Genomic DNA, 8,551 nt, shown 5'->3' with positions numbered 1-8,551 from the left:
CCCCCCCCCCCCCCCCCCCAACTTGTTTTTCACTCCGTGCTCTCTGGAAACTTTTTGGTCTGAAACCGATAGTAAAAAGGACCCAAGTGGAATTTCTAAAAAGTGTTTGTGACCTGACTACGTTTAAAATGCCTGAGGCCTCTCTTGTTCTTCACTATGACTAGGGTGTTTTGTTGTTCTAAGAGTTACAATACTGGCACATTAAAATAACACAAAACAGTTGCTTTGGTTTCAGGATGGCTTATCCTGGTGAAACACCTCTGTCTTTGTTTGGCAGCCAAGCAACAGCATATACGCTGGGCAGCAGCTAGCCATGGACCAAGGACGCTGTCCTTCAAACGTAAGAGAAAACTGCTGGACAAAGGAAAGCAATTGTCTCGGATCCTACGCTACTCTTTTTTGTGACCTGTTTCCACTCTCAGTTATGGAACCAAGAATGACCATCTTGGTTGCTAAATCCAGGATCCCAAGCAAGAGGACTAATTTCCCTACAAACTAGCAGATCATTTTTTTTTCTCTCTGTGAAACTACAAAATTATCCCTACTCCCAGCTGTTACTCACTTTCTCCAGTGACTGATCTTTTCAATAACCACACTCCTCTGATTTTTTTTTTCTTTTCTTTTCAGTGGCAAGTGCCCCAGTTCCCTCGTATCTACCCATCCTTCCCCAGCCTATTAAGTTGTGAAGTCTTCTGCATGCTTCTAGCTAGAAGAGCACTCAGCCTTTTCTCTGCTTCTCCACTTACATGAACTCTAATATGACCCTTGCTTTCCCATCCCGGTATTCCTAACTGCAAGTGGCTAAATTACCTTTTAATTATTCATATTTTCAGAAAGAGATATTTTCAGAGAACTGATAAAAGAGAATGCATTTATTAAGATGAGGGATATATTGATGCAAACACTTTATTGTAGCCAAGAGCTTTGCAGGTTTTATATATGTATTTGTATATATAAAACACACCCCCACATATGAATTAAATCTTTATATGGCTGTTGAAAATGTCAACAGTTAAATGTGTGGTGAAAAAAATTCTAAGAGACTACTTCAAACAAACTAGCTACTAACTAATGGGAATTAGAAAATGCCTTCAGTTGTAGGCAGGATATTTCTTGTACCTTCCCCTGATATGTTTGGTTATGATGCTGCAAGGTACCAGAGCAGATGAAGTAAATGTCTAATCAAAAATAGTACTTTCCTGTGCTTTTACATAGTGCTGGAACCCTTTTTGGGGGGTCTTTACAATCTGAGCAAGCTCTCCATATTCATTTAGTGCTCTCAATGTTCAGCATGTATGAAGACCTTGTTGCATATAACAGGTATCCTTCTTGTCATTTTCAAGGCCTCTTTTGTATCCGGAGCTTTCTCACTTTGAAAAAACTACCGTTAGCAGAGTGAATAAACAAGCACTTGGCATGCAAGAGCTGTTAGGGGTAGAGTATGAAGCAAGACCAGCTTGAGCTTCATCCCCATATGCATTCACCAGCTCCTACAGTGTAGCTGAACTCTAAGGATACACAACTGTTAGAGTGATTAGCCACATATCTTCTCCTTAAAAATAATGATAATAAAAAAAAAAATTAACTCTTGTGACCCGAAGCAAAATAGAAGAGAGCCAAGCCAAGAAGCAGAAAGACTAGCAATTTTTTGCAGTCAGTCTGGGTTTCAAAACAGTACGCTGTCAGAGCTTGAGAAATGCAGGCATTCAAATGCTGATGCTAAATAAGTATTTGAGACACGTTTTTGGCTGAATGTAAGAGCAGGAGCAATCTAGTTGGTTACAGTCAGGCATGCAGAGAAACTCTGAAGGAAAACAAGTATAAAATGGTAGCAGGGATTTAAAAAGAAACAGGAACTGAAGAAAAAGGCTCACACAAAATATTTGTAAATTGTGCTAATAATGAGGAGACGGGGTGAGAGGCAAGCATAAGTCCAGTATGACCTCAGTAATTCTTGTTTCATCATAATGAATTCTGTAGATCTTAAAGGTCTTGGAATAAAGTTGGCTAAAATTAAAGCTTGCTGTGTCGGTCTGTCTAAAAATTGTTAAGATTGTGGGTAGCTTGATGCAAATGTTGCCTTCTTGCATATTCATAGATTGTAAGGCTAGAAGGGACCTCGGAAGATCATTGGGTCCAGCCCCCTGCACCAAGTGGGAAAGACAACTGGGGTCAGGTGACCCCAGCAAGGTGACTGTCCAGTCTTCTCTTGAAGATTTCCAGGGTAGCTGATTGCACAACTTCTGGAGGGAGCTTATTCCACAGTCTGGATACCCTACTTGTGAAGTAGTTCTTCCTAATGTTGAGACTGAAATGGTCTTCCAGGAGTTTGTGACCATTACTCCTAGATTTCCCCAAGGGTGCCCTGGTGAACAGTTGTTTACCGAGCCCTTGATCTATGCCTCTGATGTAATGGTAAGCTGCTACCAAGTCCCCTTTCAGCCTTCTCTTTTTCAGGCTGAAGAGTCCCAGATCCTTCAGCCTTTCTTAGTATGGCTTGCCATGCAAGTTTCTGATCATACGGATGGCCCTTCTGTGGACTCTGTCAACCTTTACCACGTCCTTGTTAAAGTGTGGCACCCAGAACTAGATGCAATACTCCAGCTGCGGTCTCACCAATGCTGAGTAGAGTGGGAAAATCACTTCTTTGGTTTTGCTGGAGATGCATCAATGGATGCATGCCAGAGTATTGTTAGTCCTGCTGGCTACAGCGTTGCACTGACAGCTCATGTTCATATTGTGGTCTATTATCCTCAGGTCCCTTTCATTCATCATGCTGGTCAGGTTGGCATTGCCAAGCCTGTAGGTGTGCAGGCTTGTTTGAGATGACACAGATCTGTTCATTAGAACTCCTCTGAGTCCTACCTGGCAGCCAGCTTCCTACCCATCTAACTGTTGCAGTTAAACCCACAGTCTTCCAATTTGCTTGTGAGAATATCGTGGGAAACCAGATAGAAACCTTTTTGGAACTTGGTGTATATAATGTCAACCTCCTCTCTCTTATCCAGATGGTGAGTTACCTGATGGTAAAAGGAGATGAGGTTGGTAGGACAAGACCTGCCAGTGATGAAGCCGTGCTGGCTGTCGTTCAGAATCCTACCTTCTGCAAACCTATCACATGCATATAGTTAAAAGAGATGATGTATATTAGTGATGTGAAACTAATATTTTCTGTTTTATTGATTCCAGCATGTGAATCACATATGTCTTGCTAAAGGAGATGATGATGGTTTGAACATTAGCTTTGGGCATGGACTACCTGGGTTCAGTTCCCTGCTTTGCTGAAGACTTTTTTGTGGGACCTTGAACAAGTTACTAAGGAATGGGTCCATAAAAGGAGTGGGGATATGTTGCTAATAACAGTGGCTAACTTTTAGGCTAACCTTTAAGTGGAATCATCCCCCGTAAATTCAGAACCTTGATTCCCTGTCTCATAACTGAAAGACATCAAATCTCTTATTGGTCTAATGTAAACCAGGTGTAGAGGATAATATGGTCCTGTGATGGGTATACAGATTGGCCGAGAAATGGCCTAATGAGCCAACATGGGTTCAGTCAGTAGGCCTTGTTACATGTGAAATAGGTAACAGACTTCAAGGGAGAAATTAAAAGGGGAGAGCCTGACTCAATTAGGTGCTGGTTCATTAGGAGATTGCAACCACAAGAAGATTTTCTGCTTCTGTGGCTAGGGAAAGGGATGATGCAACTGTTGTTTTGTATTATGTGCCAGCAACTTGCTCAGTTGTGTTACATTAGGTGGCTGAGATGATGCCTTCTCAGCGGGGAGAGACAGCCAAATAGAAGCCTTTTTTTGGTTTTATTGTGGCTCACTGGGTATTCTGTAGTAGTTTGCCATGAGCCTGGAGTGATGCAATCATAGTTGTTAGCTGGAAAATTTGACCTCTGTCATGGTACATACCTTGTGCTTTGATGTACATGGCACTTTTTGACATATGCAGGATCCTTGTCCCAAGACTCTGGAAAACTGAGGTTTTGCATGTAGTAGACCTAAACTAATACTCTTATTGACAATGTTTTCACTGAGCTTTTTACTGACTGTAATATTTTGGGAGTGATTTGTGTAACATCAGCAATTGCTTTGAGTTATCTTTTTCTTCTAAAGGCCGGTCTTAACTTATAGCTTTAACTTCCAAAGTGTTGCTTGTAAATAATTGGATGGACTTCAGTACGGCTGCTTACATAGTTAAAATCCTACTTGCCTGAATACAGGTTTTGTTGAATTAGGCTGTGGTAGATGGTGTATGGTTTCTGAGTGCATAAAGTGTTGTAACTGTAACATGTAACTGGCATCTGCCTAGAGATTCCTCCTTCTTTCAGCAGTTTAAGGGGTAATTCAGCCCTTCAGCCTGTTGACCTCATATATCTAAAAAAAATCCAAGGGGTTAGTTACTACATGGAAAACAATTATGGGAAATTTGTTGGGGGTGTTGTTTTATTTTTTGCTGTTCTATTCCAGCAGCTGTTCTGGGTTCTTGCCAGAGCTGCTTCAAGGCATAAATGGAAAACAGGGAAGTTTTTACCCTTAGATATGTGTCTGGTTCAAAATCTTCCATATGAATAAATTGTACAGTGTGGTTTGGATGCACTTTAAATTTCAAATCAAACACAAATGGTCTTAGGGTTTAGTTACCCTCAAAAGGCATAGGCTGGGTCCATCTGGTTATTGGAGTTCCAAATATGTTTTATTTCTTTTTGGCAATTTAAGTTCCTTTTTATGCTACTTTTCAGTTATTTACTATATTAATTTGAGCTTTCTGTGCAGGCTCCTTGACTAAAACATGTATTGGCTTTATATTATTTGCAGGAGCAGATGGACCTACTAGAGATGAATCTTCTGCTGTGATAGACAAAAGAACAGAAAGAATCTTTGGGATCAGATGCTTAGTAAGATCCTGAGTGTATTAGGTGTTGCCTGGAGAGAAGCAGCAGGAGAAAAAGGAACCAGAGCAGATAGGTAATTGTGAGTTTCTAGGAAACCAGAACATACCTGTTCTCAGGCCAGTGTGTCACAATGAAAATAGAAAGATGTTGGCTTCTACTTGATTATGAGACCTGAAACTTTTTTGTTTCCAGTCTGTAGGCATCCACATATGTCACCAGGTATTTATATAGCTACTGCGCATGGGTGACATGTAAAGGGTGTACATGCACTCCCTAAGCATGGGTGTCACCGCTCACCAACTCCCCCCACCACCAACAGTGCTCCAGCTGCCCGAGGCAGCTCCCTGCTTGCCTCCACCACATTCCCACTGCCAACAGTGCCACTGCCGCCTGTGGGAGCTCGCTGTGACTCCCCAGCCTCTGGGGGCACACGTTGTTCATGCTACTGGGGATAGTCAAGAAGACAGTAATTTTAGTTATATCACAAACTTTATTTTTTTATTCTTAAAGTGGTTTCAGGTTAAGGTTTATTGCTCAGTGACAGGATAAAGTCATCTGTACAGAAGTTTCACTTGGAAAGAGGTAGAAAAAATTGGTTCATCTGATATTTTTGGTCTCTCCCATCTAAATATTTGTGAGTCCAAACTTGCTCTGTGTGAGACTGGAAAAGGTCAGTCCACAATGCTATGGATACAGTCTTTGCATTCCCATTAAGTGTGAGAGAGCAAGAAGGTGAGTAATCAAACTTGGGTATCATGGAGTAATATAGCCACAACCACTGGATCAGTAAAAGACTAATTATATAAAACTTTAAAAAATGTCATACAAAATATATAGTCATAAACACTTGTTCCCACAGTCATGGAATTTTAAATCATCATGAGAACCTCAGGAAATTATTTTTTTCCACTAAAAGTGAATAAGCATTCTTAATGATATTTGCACAATCATTATGATTCAGGATAATTGTGGCTGTATTGCCTAGTCATTGAGAGTTAGAGTTAATATGATGGTTAAAGGTCAGAAATTATTTATGGCTGGGGCTTTCTCTTTCATCAAGGTGTCCAGGAAGTGGCTATCAGTTTACATCAGAGGGGTTAATATGCAATTACAGATCACAAAAGCTTTTTCTGAATAAAATGTTTTGCAGCCTAAATACACTTTTTAATGGGATTGCTGCCCAGCTGGAATGAAATATACAAGGAAAGTTGCTGCTTTTCAAAGGAGATAAATATCTAAAACTAGTACATTTAATTGGAACAAGAGAGCCTAACTTCCTTAGAATCCTTTGACAACCTCCACTGAGGTTTTACTGCAGGTTGAATTTGGTTATCAGGTCTAAGCATCTAAATTAGCTTAAACCAGGTCTAAAAACCCTCTGATTTTTTTCCCCCCAGAACATTTGGGGATAATGTCCATCCTTCTGGGCACACTGGAGGGAAGACTATCAGCATCTGAGTGATCCTTACTGCAAAATGGATGGGTCACCAGTCCAAGAAAATGAAGATCAATATCACCACCAAACTCAAGTGAGATGTTTTGTTGCAGAAGGATAGAGAACACCCAGTACAAACTCTACAATGAAATACAAGTATTTCTAATCCATATAGAGATCAGTACTTGCTGTACTCAGTGTCTCATTAATTGTAAAAACAGAAGGAGATGAAGCCATCCAGATTAATAATACTATTTCTTTTCAAAAGATGTCCTTACCATTCCTTTACTGTGGTTATTCTCAACCAGGTTGCTGCCATACCCTGCAGTATCTTGCAATCCGTATAAGGGTGCTGTAGCATGCTAGGTGTGTAAACACCTATACATGATCCACAAGACCTGTTGTGATCTGACCTCTCTGCAACAGAAGAATTGATCTATTATGTTTCTGTAATCAACAAAAGAATGAAAGCTAAGAGCTAGCATTTTCTAAGGAATGTCTTGAGTCCAACAAAATTGGAAACCACTGCTTTAGTAACTAACAGCTTCTGAGCTCTACTAATTCATTCCATGATGCTCAGTTATATGGTTCCAATATCTTTACTTTAGTTTGTAATACTGCTACATTTAATATTTTATAATCACTGCATACAGTGGGTTCTTAGATTGTTAAACTTTGTTTGTTGGTGTCTCAGCTGAATCAGAGCTCCCTGCTTGGACAGTATTGCATTGTCTTTTCCCCCAGCCACTGTGAAGCTTCCCCCAACCAACATCTTGGTTTATTTATTTTTCCTTTGATAATTATTCACTCTTAAATTCTGCTTTCTGCTGACAAACTTGATCAAACTGGTTTTGGAACTTGGGCTGTCTCTTAGCATACTGCTTAGTTGGTGGTCAGAGCATGATCTACTTTGTTATCCTTGGCCTCATGAATAGATGGTAGAGCAGGGGTTCCTAATCCCTGGGCCATGGCCCAGTACTGGGGCATGAAGGGTTGGCTGCCGGTCCACAGGAGGGTTGCCTGCCATGGACTGGAAGTGACTGCAGACCTGCAAACTGCAGGCTGGAAGTGACCCGCATACTGCGGACTGGCAGCCAACCCCTTTTTATGCTAACTATAAAAAGGGGGTGGCTGCCTGCCTGCAGTATGCTGGTCACTGCTGGTCCACAGTTTGGTCTGTGGTCACTTCTGGTCCATGGTTTGCCAGTCCTCAGCATAAAAAGATTGGGAACCCCTGTGCTAGAGGCCTTGTCAGGAAACAGCAAATTTAGTCCTTTAGGAAGTGGAGTTTTTTAAAAAAAAGTACTGTCTTCTCATCATAACTGCATAACTCCATAGCAGTAACCAGAATTCATGCTCTGTAGATAGTTTTCAAATCATCACATAAGTCCTGATTATGTTCACACTGAAGTAAGCAGCATAACTTCAGTAATTCAGGTTTGGAACCATATTAGTTAAGGTATGAGATACAAGAACAGAGGCCTTACTATACCAGAACAGTCCTATTGACTGTTGTTGAAGATTTATGTCTAGTAATGCCAAATCTTTTGAAACAATTGCAAGACTCCTGATTTCCAAGTCAAGTTAACTCTAACTCATGATCTCTGGATAGATATCAAATTTCTGTATTTTTTTTCTACTGGCATATGTAGAGCCGTGCCGTGCCAGTAAGTCTGTGAAGGAGAAGGGATGGGGTTAGGGCAAATCGAGGGCCCCCATGATGAGGGAGAGAGTGGGCCCTAGGGCCAGGGCAAGTTGTGGGATGGAGCCATAGGTGGCTTAGGCAGAGGTGCAGGGTGGGTTGGGTGGCTCCCTGCCCCTGTATACACCCCTGGGGAGGCATGGGGGGCAGGTGCCCCTTGGATTTGTGCCTGGAGCAGAGGCAGGCTGCCCATTGTGGGCTTAGGGCTCTGTGTCCTGGTGCCTTTGCCCCAGGAGCTGAGCCATGTGTCCCCTGCCTTCCCAGCAGCATTATGTGGCTCCCAGGGCAAAGGCAGCAGGGTGCGGAACCCCAGCCCACAGCAGACAACCCACCTCCACCTTGCTAACACATCTGAGGGGCACCTGCCCCTCATGCCTCCCCCTAGGATGTGCATAGGGTCAGGGAGCTGCCCAACCCTCCCCTGCAGCTCTGTTGCAAGACCCTCAACCAGGCATGCCTCTCTGCCTGCCTGCATGTGTGGGGGGGGGTTGGGGGTGGTCTGTGTGTGAGGG

The sequence above is a fragment of the Gavialis gangeticus genome, unplaced genomic scaffold (genome assembly GCF_001723915.1).
Source record: "Gavialis gangeticus isolate Ggan-Ray unplaced genomic scaffold, GavGan_comp1, whole genome shotgun sequence".
Classification (NCBI taxonomy): Eukaryota; Metazoa; Chordata; order Crocodylia; family Gavialidae; genus Gavialis; species Gavialis gangeticus.
The sequence above is the reverse complement of the archived record's forward strand: the minus strand, read 5'-3'. Positions refer to the sequence as shown.